This window comes from Palaemon carinicauda, unplaced genomic scaffold (genome assembly GCF_036898095.1).
Source record: "Palaemon carinicauda isolate YSFRI2023 unplaced genomic scaffold, ASM3689809v2 scaffold250, whole genome shotgun sequence".
Classification (NCBI taxonomy): Eukaryota; Metazoa; Arthropoda; class Malacostraca; order Decapoda; family Palaemonidae; genus Palaemon; species Palaemon carinicauda.
Window position 1 is genome coordinate 112,021 of NW_027170139.1, and position 15,071 is coordinate 127,091.

A 15,071-nucleotide genomic window follows, 5' to 3' on the forward strand; every position below is an offset into this window, starting at 1 on the left:
GTATATATCTATCTATCTCTATATACTGTATGTATATATATAATTATAATAATACCATCCATATATATATATATATATATATATATATATATATATATATATATATATATATATATATATATATATATATATATATATATATATATATATATATATATATATATATATATATATATATATATATATATATATATATATATATATATATATATATATATATATGGATTTAGCTTGGCTAAATGTATAAGAATACTCATTTATTTACTTTTTCCAGATTTGTCATCACATGAAGTTTAGAAGTCTTTAAAAAAAAAAGGAAGACCCTTTAAGCTTCAATAATCACAGGTACTATTAATACTCCTGTCTTTTCTGGTTTGGTGTTGAGTGGTGTGAGCGTTTTCAAGATTCCCATGCTATGTCGGTCTAACTTTCAGTCTAACTTTCTGCTGCTGGGGAACACTATGCCATAGCCTCTGTACCATAGTCTTCCATTGTCTTGGATTAGAGTTCTCTTGCTTTTGGGGGTACATGCAGGTGCACTTTTCTATCTTATAAGTTTTGAGAGTGTAGAGTTTGAAAATATCCGTTGAAAAGGGGTCAGACTGGGTTAAGGTCTTGTAGAAAAGGTGTACCTCTGTATTTAGTTGCTAAATCTCAAGAGACCTGTCCTCCTTTTGTACTCTGTATCTCACTCTCATAAGCCTTTCTGTGAATATTATTTGTCATTTTATCTTTCCATCTGAACTGTGGTTTTTCATTCTCCTCCTCCTTCCCCCCTCTTACAGATCTGTCCCTTTTTTTTATCTGTCCCTTCTTTTTTCAGCACACAGCCAAACTACTAGTCTCTCTTGATTAGCCTTTTTTTGATACCATACTAGTTTTATTGTTTTATCTAACAAAATCATTTGGGATTCTATCTCCATAGTTTTACACATCTATCTCAACATCACTATTTCTGCTACTTCCATTTTTTCTTTCTGAGGCCTACCTTATCCCCACATCTTGGCTCTGTAAACCATTGACTATTTCATTACACTTTCAGAATGCTTTCCTCTAAACATTTGCACTGATCCTTCTGTCTCAAAATATTCTCAATGACCCCTGCAGTTGATACAATCACGCAATATTCTGTGGTTAAATTCTGAGTACATATCTCCAACATTGGTTTGAGTTGATCCTAGGTATTTAAAGAATCTTAACTCCCTTGATATCATCCTATCCTAAGTAAACTTTACCGTTTCTTCCTTCCCATCCCATCCATGGATGCCTCTCTCCATTTTCTCTACTTTCAACTCTATTCCTTCTCTAGTCAAGTGCACCAAAACAATGTCATCAGGCAACAGTGTACTCCAAGGGACCACCTCCTGGTGGTATGAGGCTTATAGCATCTTGCTTTTCCAACTAGGGTTGTAGCTTAGCAAGCAATTATAATAATAGTCGCTGGCCTTATTACATATGTGTCTTCTCAAACGCTACAAATATGAGGTATTTTCTCACTATCATCCCAATATACTTTTTTCTTTAGTTAGCTTATTATTAAGATATCCTCTTTTTGCAATACAATGAGACCATAATCATATACAGTACTATCTTAGTAAATTAAATTATATGCCTAGGATAGTTTAGGTTAGGTAGTAGGTTGGCCAGGGCACCAGCCGCTCATTGAGATACTACCGCTAAAGAGTTGTGGGGTCCTTTGACTGGCCAGACAGTACTACATAGGACCCTTCTCTCTGGTTACGGTTCTTTCCCTTTGCCTACACAGACACACACCGAATAGTCTGGCCTATTCTTAACATATTCTCCTCTGTCCTCATACTCCTGACAACACTGAGATTACCGAACAATTCTTCTTCACCCAAGGGGTTAACTACTGCACTGTAATTGTTCAGTGGCTACATTCCTCTTGGTAAGGGTAGAAGAGACTCTTCAGCTATGGTAAGCAGCTCTTCTAGGAGAAGGACACTCCAAAATCAAACCATTTTTCTCTAGTCTTGGATAGTGCCATGGCCTCTGTACCATGGTCTTCCACTGTCTTGGGTAAGAGTTCTCTTGCTTGAGGGTAAACTCGGGCACACTTCTATAAAGGAGGATTTCACCGGGCGACACAGGTTCCTCGCCCAGAAATAGATTTTTCCTTCGTCAAAATCCCTTGTATAAGTACAGTACTGTACCTTATTCACTGTCATCTGTTTTCTCCACTCTTTCTTAATATACAGATGTAATCAGAATCTTTTTCATTTCTTACTGCTGTCTTTACTCTTGATCTTAGACAGCTTTCTCTATTTTACTGTCACTTTCATCAAAATTCACCTTTCTTTTCTTACCGGCAGCTTTATTTTGAAGTAATTGACGATGGCTTGTTAACATCACTGTCACTCTCATTAGATTTCCATTCTCTTCTAACTGCTAGTTTTATTATTACCCCGACAAAAGCTTATCTCTCTTGTCATTAACTTCTAAAATACCAGGGCAAAGACCACCAGGTCCCCACAAATTACCAGTATCTCAAAAACACCAGGCAACTATCCTCCTTAATTCAAAATTCCAGCAGAACACAGAATTATGGGAAGTGGCAAATAGATAAAACATTAGATTGTACACTAACTAAAAATAAGAAAACACCATTAATCTTTCCATCAGTTATTATGAAATCAGCTTTTAGAAACTGCTGGTACAGCAGTGCAATCTTTTTCGTTATGCTGTCTGTACTTATAATTGTGGAACCAGTTTCTTTTTCAACTTGATTTTACCTTCAAATCTCAAAACTATTCTTCCTACCAATATTCTTTTTTGATAGTGATGTTTATCACAGATTTTGATAACTTTTGCTGAAGAATTTTGCTTTTCCTCTCGCGGTATTCATTATTGAAGTTAATACGGAAAACACCATTTTATTCTCTCTTATTCTTTCAATGATTTTCCCCAAATACTACAGATGTTTTCCCTCTTCCAAAACCTGGCCTCATCCTAGCACAACAGATTCACCCTTCTTCCTCTTTCTCATTTGCATATCATAATTGATTTCTGGCATTGAATATATACTTAATCTGTAACACATTATCCCCTTTTAGATACTTATTTGCTTATTTTAATTTATTGAGACAGTGACTAGAAACTTTTTAAACATGTTTTACTTATACGATGGTGACTGGTACAGCACTCGAACATATGCTACCGGGGTCTAAAGCTATGTCAGGCAGGGCAGCCGATCGCGACTACGATCTACCCCAAAGCCAAAGCGCAAAATCTTTCAAAAAGAAGGCAACCATGCTTACCCCATGCAAAAATGGGGGAAAAAAGCATGTTAATAGAAGAAGAAATATATGATATTTCCCATCCATTGTCTCCATTCTATGAGCATTTTTTTCTAAAGTTACATTATCTCTCGTCCTTGCTTTTTAAAACTATCTTTCTTGTGGTACCAAGCACCTTACTTGCTCAGTCACTCTAGATAATTTACAAATTTTACTTCTAAAATACACAATGTTACACGTTTTCCTCTTCTAGATGTACCATCTCATGATTTTTCATCATCCATACACATTTCTTCCTAACTTTTTCAAATTTGACATCTCATATCAATGTCTGTCTAACAGTTGTCAGTATGTGTTAAATGAAACGTAAATTATTTTGTTATGATTAAGTCACTTTGGCAGTAATTATTTCTTTTGGAATGTAATGACCCTGTTTCCTCCTCCCTGACATTTCTGACTTGTTGTATAGTTTTAATTACAATGAGCTTGTTTTATTTTCACGGGTGGTGTTGGAGGAGACTTGGGCGCTGAGTGTCCAGGAGGAGACAGTCGTTTCTGGACCTTTACAACCTCGCCCTTGGTTCAATGATTTAGCCAAGGGGACCTCTCTGCCAACTGGTATGGTGTGATTTCTTGTCGGACGTCCGTGTCCGGTGATCGTCTCGCGACGCTAAAGTGATTGATTACCTGTCGGATGGCCATGTCCATGGATTTACTCTTCAGTATGTTCCCTTGGCCCAGTTATTAAGCCAAGGGGACCTCTCTTACGTTTGGTAAGGTCTTAAGAATTTATATGAATCCCCTCGACCCGTGATTTTAAGGCTGTGTTTGCCACTACCACTGTTTGAAGCTCACTTAAGGGAAGCAATTTATTTTTGTTGGTGTTTTCATGTGTAATAAGTTAGGTTATTCTGACTTTTCGACTTTCTATTACTTTCGGGGTCCTCTCTTTAAAGTATAATTGCATAGTCTTAATTTGGTGTAAGAGTGTTTGTTATTCAATGTTTTCAGTTTGTGATTGGATTTTGTGTTTATTTAATGTATTTTGTAAGAGGCTCAGTGGTCATTTCTTTCTAAAAAATTTCTATTAAATATTAAAGTTTTATTTTCAGTTTTTTTATATCCTCCTTGATTCCATCTCTGTACACTCTGTTGCAGCCATTCCACCTATTGTGGACTTGGTTGTTATTGACTTTATTTGTGTTTAAGAGACTTGTGTATGATTGATGGGTTTGGCCCATAACACAGTTCACCATTGAATCCATCCAATATTGCTGAGTTTAGGAAGGACTGCTTCCAAGATTTATCATGTGCTATCAAACTATAAGAACATGTTTTATGTCCTAAACAGAGAGAAATGGAAGCATATTTTTTAGCTATTTTCGTTATACAAGACTATTATCTTTTTAATTATTCTCTTTCAATTTCTTGACACTTTCTTAAAGTACTGTATATGCCTTATTACTATATAGTGTATCTATATTCTTGTACCACTTATTTTCCCTTCCTTCTTTGCCAGTGTCAGTTTATGCAATCCAACAATCCAATGTGTTATTCACTCACCCTTTTTCTCTTCTCTCTGTTTCCTAACATTTTGTCTTGCCATAGTTTCACCATATTTTGCCTATACTATATTCCAGTGATCTTCCATTATTAAGACCAAATTCTCACCTAAAGTCCATTTCTTTTAGCGATGCATATTTGCACCGACTCGCGGCGGTGCCCTTTTAGCTCGGAAAAGTTTCCGGATCGCTGATTGGTTAGAATTATCTTGTCCAACCAATCACCGATCCGGAAACTTTTCCAAGCTAAAAGGGCACCGCCGCGAGTCGGTGCAAATATGCATCGCTAAAAGAAATGGACTATAGTTTTACGAATTCCAACAAACCAGTGTCATCAGCAAGCATCACTCTCAAAGGGACCACATGAGGACTCTTAATCGCAAGGTAAAAATATGTGGATTAGCAATTAATCCTTAGTGCAGACCACCTCTTACTTTAAACGCCTCTGTACTTTTGCCAGAACTGTTTGTGTGGTGGCTTCTTCATCCATATATACTACTGTAACATGCAAAAATCCCATTCCAGTCTGCTTGGGATTTTATATAAATTTTACAAGAGGATGATATATCAGGCTGCTCAGTCTTCACTACTAATGAAATCAAGGTATGATCAGATGTCCCGACTGGAGAACCAACCTTACTAGTTATAACGGCAGGAGAGTCAGTGTATACGAGGTCCAAGCAATTACCAGACCTGTAGGTAGCTTCATTTATGATTTTCTCACAGTCCGATTCAGAGGCAAAGTCTAAAGCCCTTAAGCCATGGCGATCGGTAGGAGAGATAGAACTTAACCACTCCCTATGGTGAGCATTAAAATCACCAACAAAGACAAAAAAAAAGCCTTTCTATCATCTTCTTGTATCTTAGCCATAATGGTAAGAAGGCAATCGAAGATAGAATCATCCATGTCTGGATTCTGGTAGATCGAATACAAATGAAAGTTGTTATGCCTACCACAAACTTTTATTACCTGAATCTCATGACATCCACATTGATAGCAGGACTTATGAGATGCAGGGTACCCAGTTCTAATATACACAGCCATTCCCCTGGCCCTAGGGATGGCATCACGTTTCGGGGAAAAGGCTGACGAAGGATACAAGGTTAAAGGGTAAGTTGCCTGAAGGGCGGCTTCAGGGGCAGAGTTAGGCTAACTCCTGCGGGCATCTTGAATTTCAGGAAGGTGGTAGTCCCTTTAGCAGTTTAGCAATTAGTGTTTTTAATATCATCTACTGGATCATTGTTCTGGCGAGGTAGCTTTTATTTTAGCATTTTCATGGAGTGGAATCGTTCAAGTAAATCATAGTATTATACTCAGTAACCCAAAGAGAAGTTAAGTAGAATTCTAGTAAAGAATGCAATCCTCAGTGGGCATAATTTGGCCAACTGTGGTTTTCATAGGACCTATGGCTTTAACCCTTGATGTCAATAGAATGTCTGAATACATAATATACAATTATCATAACTTTAAACACTTTGTTTCTTTAATAAAATAATACAATTACAAAAGTGAACTTCAATATCTGATCAAATTATCCTACAGCTCAACTGGTCTGCTAGTACAGTGCGAACTGAAAGGGTTTTAAAAACATGATCATCAAATTACTCATTTAGTAAGAACATTAAGTTGAGAGAGAGAGAGAGAGAGAGAGAGAGAGAGAGAGAGAGAGAGAGAGAGAGAGAGAGAGAGAGAGAGAGAGAGAGAGAGAGAGAGATTATTCCACCATATATAACTAAACTAATAGCTGACATTGACTAAAAAAAATATCTGCCTTCTTACTGGTAGGCTATGTATTAGAATTGATAATATTTCTGAACTCTGTAATTGGAAAATAAAATAGTCTCAAGACCAAATTAGAAAACATTTGCAAGTGTTTCATTATCTACCTTTAACACACAGTTATGAAAACAAAAAACATTCAGGGTAAGTTTAGTGTCCCAGGAGAGGGAAATAATTTGGGAAATTCAACAATTCATATAGAAAAAGAGAGATATATATATGCAGAGTAAAATGGAGGGGTAGGAGAGTGGCTAAGTGATCTTTGGAGATATGGCAATAGTGGGGGAATCATTTTCAAACTAGGTGTTCTCCCATATCAACCATTTCTCACTGCATTGAGTGTACAGTACGTGGAACTTCGTATTTCATGTTGCTTAACTGTTTAACGTTGGTAGTTAACGTTGCATCTTAGTATTTAATAATAATAATAATAATAATAATATTTTTAGTCTAAGATGATTTACCTTTATATTTCCTTAGACTTTCAAATAAATTATTCATTCTTCATGTAAGATGGTAATGTAGATTTTAAAACTCAAATAAATCGTATCAAATTCGTCTTGACTAGATTTGGAGGCACAGGATCAAGAGGCTGGTCTATTTTAAGTTTTCTTTGGTATATTCACGATAATGAACATGTAAATCTTATGTATATTTTCCTGTGACTTAGTTTATTTACCCTTGGCCTTATGCCAACAAGTTTTATTGCCAGAGAGTAACGATGTATTGATAACTCCCATTTGTTTTGAATCTTTGTCGATAAAGAGGAGGAAATTGAAACAAAAGTGAAGAAAGGACAAGTAAGTTTAGTTACAGAATATAAGTATATGGGTGAATGGTACACAGAGAAGGGAAACAAAGAATTGAGTATCAGTAAAAAAAAAAAAGCCGGAGGGTCGCATATATGACCCAAGAATTAAGAAAATATGGGGATACGAGAAAACTGGGAAGGTGGCATTGGAAGTCAGAAAGAAAATATATGAAACTGTAGTAGCACCAACAATATTTTCCAACGTGGAGACCTGGAGTGTAATAAGTGACAAGGATATGAAAGATCTGGAAAACCTCCAATTTAAGATAATAAATATGTATGAACTAACTGCAAGTACTTTGCAGAAACGGGAATATGGCCGGTGTCCTGCAGAATAAAATATAAGGAATTAATGCTCTTCCATAATATCATAAACTCCGAGAAAAAGAGTAGTAAGAGTGATAATTGAGGATCAGTTGAAGAACCCCTATAGAAAGTGCTGGAGCAAGAACGTAGAAGAAATCTGTTGTAAATATGGGATGGAAGTTGAAGAAATAAGAAGTTGGGGGAAAAGGACCCTGAAATCAAGAAAAGAATTATGGAAAAAATAGAAGAAACTATTGAAGAAAAACAGAAAGTAATGAACAAATTAAGATTTATTAAAGGAAATGGCCTACTGCCTTATATTAGAGAACTGAATCTGGATAAGGCATCCCTTGTGATGAAAGCAAGATTAAATATGCTCAACTTGAAAGCTAATTTCAGAGGAAAATATGAAAATAATTTGTGTGACTTGTGCAAAGATGAAGAAGATACTACCGAACATTTATTTCTATGTCCAAAATTAGGACATCTAATGAATGTAGACATAAGTTTAGGTTCGCTGAAAAATCCTAGCAGGAATCTGGCTGCATTTATAGGTAGGGCAATGCATATAAAAGAGGAATTTAAGAAGTCCTAACTGACCACAATAGGTTGCCAAAACTGATGATAGCAAGGTGTTATCCTATCTAATTTCAAGGTAGAAGGGAATAAAAGTAAAGATTGAGAATCTCATTAAGGTATTAATTTATTTAAGGCATAGATAATATAAACTTGAAAACAATAATAAGAATAAGCTTAGAAGCTTTGCACCTATCTATAAAGGGATAGAGGAACCAAGACGAGGTTTCTATGACGTCATGGGTATAGCTTTAATCCAGGTAAAATATCTTGATTAAATCGTCAAATTCAACTAATATCCATAATAAATTCTACTAAAACGTATTTAAATATAATAATAATTTATTTATATGATTTATATCTCATCTATTTATAATATTTAAAGTAATAAAATAAGATAAAACATTTTAAAGATGTATAGTTTAATTGTTTTGGTACGACGTCACCAAGAAGCCATCTTTAATTTATGACGTCATTACCCACAAGCAAATCAAAGAGCTTTGAATATGTGACGTCATGAATTGAATATTTTGTAATATCAAATACACGAAAAATAGTCATTTTTAAACTACTTTTGTTTAATATAAAGACATTTAATTAAACTATTCTTACATTTATAATGTATACACTATTCTCTTTTCTGTATTTAAGTAAATAGAGTGAATGTTTTGTGTAATGACGTCACTATTCAAGAACCAATAACAATCGCTATGGGTAATGACGTCATTGTTCAAGAACCAATAACGAGCTCGAAAGGTAATGACGTCATTATCAAAGCAACCAATCACAGCACATGAAATAATGCCAGTCAGAAATATAAAAATGGTAGTGTCCTTTATATGTGAATACTATAATATAGCATAAATTTATTAAAAAATTATAATAAAGTAATAATTATAATAATATATCATATTGATTGTATTAAATTGACTAGTTATATTATATTATGATTGATAAAGTAATGATAATATACTGTGGGCTGAAGTACAATACACAAAATGGCCTTTGTTCAGTTGGCCCAAATAACACCAGCATATGTATTAATATTTCATATTCCCTATTGTATTTAAATATAATGAAGCATAAAATAAATTAAAATAGATTGAAAATTTAAATATAAATCTTTTAAAAAGTATGGAAACTCTCATAAAGTATATATAAGTATTTAAAAAACTAAATATAAATTTATAAATTGGAACCATTTTTACTTTTCTTCCCGGTATTGGATCCCGGCCAGGATGAATGTAAACAAAACAAGATGAAGGTAAATAAACGTGTTATTTTTAGTGTATTTCTATGACTGTGCGCCCAATATATATGGGAATTTGGTAAGTAAGAGTGGTGTAAATATTTGTAAAACTTTATAAAAGTATTTTCTTTCATATATATGAAGATTATAGACTTAAATTCGTTGAATTATAGATGAAATTTGGTCCTCCAAAATCCAAAATCTCACGAAACTTTTGAGCCCAAAAAGGTGTTAATTTATTAATTATTAACATGATTTCTTGTGAATATATTAGTTTAATCTTATTTATATTAATATATAATTAATATTGAATGTTTAATCTTACTGTAGCAAAGCCACTAGTTCAGGCTTGATTGAAAATAGTCATAGGGTGGTGGGCTGGTTCTCAAATGTAGTTTAAGCTATATGATAATTATTTTGAGAAGTTAATATATGAATAATTCTTATCATATATCATATTTCGCTTTAATTATAGTTATATGCAAGTTATTGACCAATCTAGTATAATAAGGAACAGGCACAAGCATTATTTTCATGTAACTGGCTTATATTTACCCTTGCACCGGTAACCCAATCTAGTGAAGGTAGCTATACTTTGTTACCCCCACTGACTCATTATCAGTTTGGTGACTCTGTTTCTACTCGCCAAACCATGAAGTGTCTCGGAACAATGCACTGATAAGGGGTGTATGTAAGAGAACGGCCACCTGTATGTATGAGGATGGCTTGCTAAGAATAGGCAGTGTAAGGGGGTCGCAGGGGCCGTTAACCCCCCATTAGTTAAGTAGGTAAGGACACAGCCTGTAGGATAGGTTAGGGTGGGGGAGCTTAGGTGAACTGGTGTCCATTTACTATGCACTCGGGAGGAACTGGCCGCTGATATACAAAGGCCCCTATGGTATAGTTAAACTGTACTGTCAACATGACAATGCGAGCTAATATCCAAGAAAATAGCCTAGAAATTACGTGAATAATGGTTTCTTCTCTTTATGTGCTATTCTCATTAATAATTTTCACAAAGCAGTTTTTGCTTGCAGATTCATGTAGTCCTAATAATTTGATTTTAATTTTTGTGCTCAAATCCCGTTTTGCTCGTACAGTGTTCAAAAGTAGTCTTAAAGCAAGGTGCTATACAGTACTGCCGATGATCCAACACAGCTAATTTAGATTTCACTTAATCGATATACAGTGAACCCTCGCTACTTCGCGGTTCGACCATCGCGGATTCACCACTTCGCGGATTTTTTTCATAACCCATATATATATACATATTGGTAATAACAAAATCAACATACTGTACTGAATAATCAATATAATCGATGCAAAAACTAACCTATACACAGATGTGTACAGTAAATGCGTTTGTTTCTTCATTATGATCAGAGAAACGTAAACAAAACATTGGTTGCCATTTTTTATCGTGCTTTTTGGCGTGTTTAGGAAATGCATGATATAAAATCGCCTTTAATATTTGTGCCTGTTTTAGTTTAGGGTACTGTAGTACATGCATTAAGTGTTCCGTACATTAAAGGGTAGTTTGTTAACAGTACTACGTACAAGGGAAGGTTTTAAAAGTCTGAATATACATGTTAAATAAATAGATAAATATGGTGTCACTACTTCGCGGATTTTCACCTATCGCGGCCGGGTCTGGAACCTATCTACCGCGATAAACGAGGGTTCACTGTAAGCTTCAAGGTGTAATTCACAAAATAATTTTTTTAATCCATTGGAAGATGATTTAGGTTTAGAGAACTGCGGCATATCCAAAATCCTTAACCCTTTTACCCCCAACGCTATTTGGAACTTTCCAACCCTTAACCCCCCAGGCATTTTTTTTTTCAAGCACATTTTGCAATATAATTTTTTTTTTTAATTGCTCTAACAGACTTAATTTTTGTCTTAGAGAGGTCAGGCTGGTCTCATTCTTTTGGAAAATGCCTGAAGTTTCTCGTAAAGTTATCAAAAATCTGCAAAATAATGTAAATAGCAGTTTTTTTGCAAGGACGTACCGGTGCGTCCATGGGGGTAAAGGGATGGCTTTTGTGAAACGTACCAGTACGTCCATTGGGGGTAAATGGGTTAATGCCCAGTTTGATTATAGTGCTGTCTTGTTACGTTCTCTAACTTTTTGGGAAGATTATATTTTAATAGATGTGTATTTGTTTGTATGTCTGTTTGTGTGTTTGTGATTCGCATAACTCAAAAACTATTTTACCGAATCTCATAAAATTTTGTGAGACGATTGGCCTTAATCCAAGGGCAATTTGATTAGAATTTGGAAGAGATTGGACCATAGGTCAAGGTTAAGATCATGAATTATAAAAAACCCCTCCCAGCGCCTAATGGACAACATTCTGGGGGACCTACCTTTTTGCGCTATATACGTCGACATCCTGGTATTTCCTAAGTCCCAGGACGAACATTTTCAGCACGTAAGAACAGTGTTGAAATGACCACAAGAAAACGGCCTCGTAGTGCGTTTTAACAAATGCACTTTCAGGGCCGAGAAGGTAGAATTCCTGGGACACGAATTGTCAAAGGTTTTTGATAGATTCACCAACATTTTCAGTTAGAAACTTTTCTCAAAATTTTGTTCTTAGACAAAATGTTGTAATTTTCATTTCTTTTGATATGGGCAAACAAATCATTTTTGACAAGGCAAACTTATAAGGGTGAGTGAGCTGGGTATATTCCTGGAATTCCATGCAACATTTTCTCTGGTATATCTAGCAGTATTTATACCTTAGAAATGGTGCTATAAGGAGCATTTCACGGAGCGACACAGGTCCCTCGCCCAGAAATAGATTTTTCCTTCATCAAAATCCCTTTTTTACTACTTAAATAATATTCTCTTTTTGTGTGTGAATAATGTTGACTATTTTTCAGTTCAACTTTGGTTAGAATTCCAATTTTAGATCTTGGATTATTGCTTTTTGTATGTGAATGATGTTGACTGTTTTTCAGTTCAACTTGGGTGCAGCATTTCCTTCAATAAATAGTACGCAGGTACTTATTGCCTTGTAATTTTTCCATACATACATATACCAAGGCACTTCCCCCAATTTTGGGGGGTAGCCAACATCAAACAAATGAAACAAAAAAGGGGACGTCTCCTCTCTATGTTCCTCCCAGCCTGACAAGGGACTCAACCGAGTTCGGCTGGTACTGCTAGGGTGCCACAGCCCCCTGTGGCTGCGTGGGCATAAAAACAACTAGAATAGCGCCAACGTTATCCCTGCGTGTCGTAAGAGGCGAATAAAAGGGACGGGACGAGGGGGCTGGGAACCCCCTCTCCTGTATAATAATCCTGTGAGACATCATTATAATTATTATATCAGAAAAATTATAGCGATGTTAGATGGTTGAAATATAAGGGCAATAACTCATAAGTTTTATAAAGCCAATTAGAATACAGTGATAAGAATCATGAAACTTGACATTGAGAAATGTACAGAGTTGAAATAATAAAATGACAAAAGGGCTGTGAAAATCACAATATACTATACGGTACACCCAGAGAAGGTATCTATAGATATACTCATCCTAAAGTTTAATATGGCCTTATTATAAGAACTTTGTTTAGAGTTGTAGACAAGATTGGGGTTACTGTATTATCCCTTGTACCCCCAATGGACGTACTGGTACGTTTCACAAAACTCATCCCTTAACCCCCCTGGACGTACTAGTACGTCCTTGCAAAAAACTGCTATTTGCATTTTTTTGCATGTTTTTGATAACTCTATGAGAAACTTCAGGCATTTTCCAAAATAATGAGACCAACCTGACCTCTCTATGACAAAAATTAAGGCTTTCAGCTCAATCTTAAAAAAAAATATAACAAAACATGCTTGAAAAAGAAAAACGCCTGGGGGTTAAGGGTTGGAAAGTTCCAAATAGCATTGGGAGTAAAAGGGTTAATGCAGTTATTAACTAGAGTGACACAGTCAAGACCAAATTTGAACACTTATGTTGTATACAGTACCGTAATGATTATCTGAAAATTTGTCAACTGATTAGTGGTGGAGGGTAGGTTCTCAAATGTTAATAGATAAGTTAATCGATAAATATTCTTATCATATATCATATTTCGCTTTAATTATAGTTATATGCAAGTAAATGACCAACCTAGTTTAACAAAGGAACAGGCAAAAACATTATTTTCATGTAACTGGCTTATATTTACCCTTGCACCGGTAACCCAATCTAGGAAGGTAGCTATACTTTGGTATCCCCAATGACTTATTATCAGTTTGGTGACTCCATTTCTACTCGCCAAACCATGAAGTGTCTCAACAGTGCACTGATAAGGGGTGTATGTATGAGAACGGCCACCTGTATGTATGAGGATGGCTTGCTAAGAATACGGCAGTGTAAGGGGGTCGCAGGGGCCGTTAACCCCCCCATTAGTTAAGTAGGTAAGGACACAGCCTGTAGGATAGGTTAGGGTGGGGGAGTTTAGGTGGGCTGGTGTCCATTTACTATGCACTCGGGAGGAACTGGCCGCTGATATACAAAGGCCCCTATGGTATAGTTAAACTGTACTGTCAACATGACAATGCGAGCTAATATCCAAGAAAATAGCCTAGAAATTACGTGAATAATGGTTTCTTCTCTTTATGTGCTATTCTCATTAATAATTTTCACAAAGCAGTTTTTGCTTGCAGATTTATGTAGTCCTAATAATTTGATTTTAATTTTTGTGTTCAAATCCCATTTTGCTTGTACAGTGTTCAAAATCACTCCTAAAGCAAGGTACTTTACGGTACTGCCGATGATCCAACACAGCTGATTAGATTTCACTTAATCGATATACAGTGAACCCTCGCTACTTCGCGGTTCGACCATCGCGGATTTTTTTCATAACCCATATATATATACATATTGGTAATAACAAAATCAACATACTGTACTGAATAATCAATATAATTGTTGCAAAAACTAACCTATACACAGATGTGTACAGTAAATGCGTTTGTTTCTTCATTATGATCAGAGAAACGTAAACAAAACATTGGTTGCCATTTTTTATCGTGCTTTTTGGCGTGTTTAGGAAACGCATGATATAAAATCGCCTTTAATATTTGTGCCTGTTTTAGTTTAGGGTACTGTAGTACATGCATTAAGTGTTCTGTACATTAAAGGGTAGTTTGTTAACAGTACTACGTACAAGGGAAGGTTTTAAAAGTCTGAATATACATGTTAAATAAATAGATAAATATGGTGTCACTACTTCGCGGATTTTCACCTATCGCGGCCGGATCTGGAACCTATCTACCGCGATAAACGAGGGTTCACTGTAAGCTTCAAGGTGTAATTCACAAAATAATTTTTTTAATTCATTGGAAGATGCTTTAGGTTTAGAGAACTGCGGCATATCCAAAATCCTTAACCCTTTTACCCCCAACGCTGTTTGGAACTTTCCAACCCTTAACCCCCCAGGCATTTTTTTTTCAAGAACATTTTGCAATATATATATATTTTTTAAATTGCTCTAATAGACTTAATTTTTGTCATAGATAGGTCAGGT

General features: G+C 35.4%; 1 protein-coding gene across 42 annotated transcripts in view; it reads left to right on the top strand.

Moving 5' to 3' along the window:
* Positions 1-15,071, top strand: part of LOC137636204 (ELKS/Rab6-interacting/CAST family member 1-like) — a 114,785-nt gene that overhangs the window by 22,694 nt on the left and 77,020 nt on the right. For 37 of the 42 annotated variants that reach the window (XM_068368640.1, XM_068368641.1, XM_068368636.1 and 34 more), the window contains exon 1: positions 9,530-9,620. The gene's annotated coding sequence lies outside the window, so the exon portion shown is untranslated. Of the gene's footprint in view, positions 1-274; positions 346-9,529; positions 9,621-15,071 lie in introns of those variants that run through there. The other 5 variants (XR_011042988.1, XR_011042989.1, XR_011042994.1 and 2 more) reach the window with 2 other exon arrangements.